We start from the raw sequence: 586 nt of genomic DNA on the forward strand, positions 1-586 counted from the left end.
CCCAATCTCCTTTTCCCTTTTCTCGTTTCCCATATCCCAGTTCTCATTGCCCTCGAGGACGACCATTACATTGGCATACTCGCTCGAGGACTCGTTACCAGCTTCATCTTCGTCATCCCCTCTTCACGTTTAATAGACACACTAGTGCAATCGACTGCTCGCTCTCGAAATTGAATGCTAACTCAAAATCTTAAGAGCCTCGGACTTGATATAGCCCTTCGGATTACGGAAGATTATTAAATAAAATTCACGTACCTTCGGCCCACCCCTTGCTCCTAAGCCCTTACTCCCCGCCCAAACGAATATCCGTCGAATTACCATCTTAGCGCAAATTTGATATCTGACACACTTTACGAATCGCTTAATACGTAATACGTACATTTATTATTTTTATTTCGAATTATTGATATGAGGATAAGCAAGTCGTTAGCAAAGGCTTAAAGTACATCGTCACTTCTAATCCCATTTAATGTTTGAGTAAAGATTTGAAATATTTTAACAAGGACCGAAACCAGAGCTTTTTGCCAGAAGTGAGATAAATCTCTCTTAAAAATTCAATTCCGAGTTTGCAGTTTTATTATTATTA

This window comes from Ceratosolen solmsi, unplaced genomic scaffold (genome assembly GCF_000503995.2).
Source record: "Ceratosolen solmsi marchali unplaced genomic scaffold, CerSol_1.0 scaffold33, whole genome shotgun sequence".
NCBI lineage: Eukaryota > Metazoa > Arthropoda > Insecta > Hymenoptera > Agaonidae > Ceratosolen > Ceratosolen solmsi.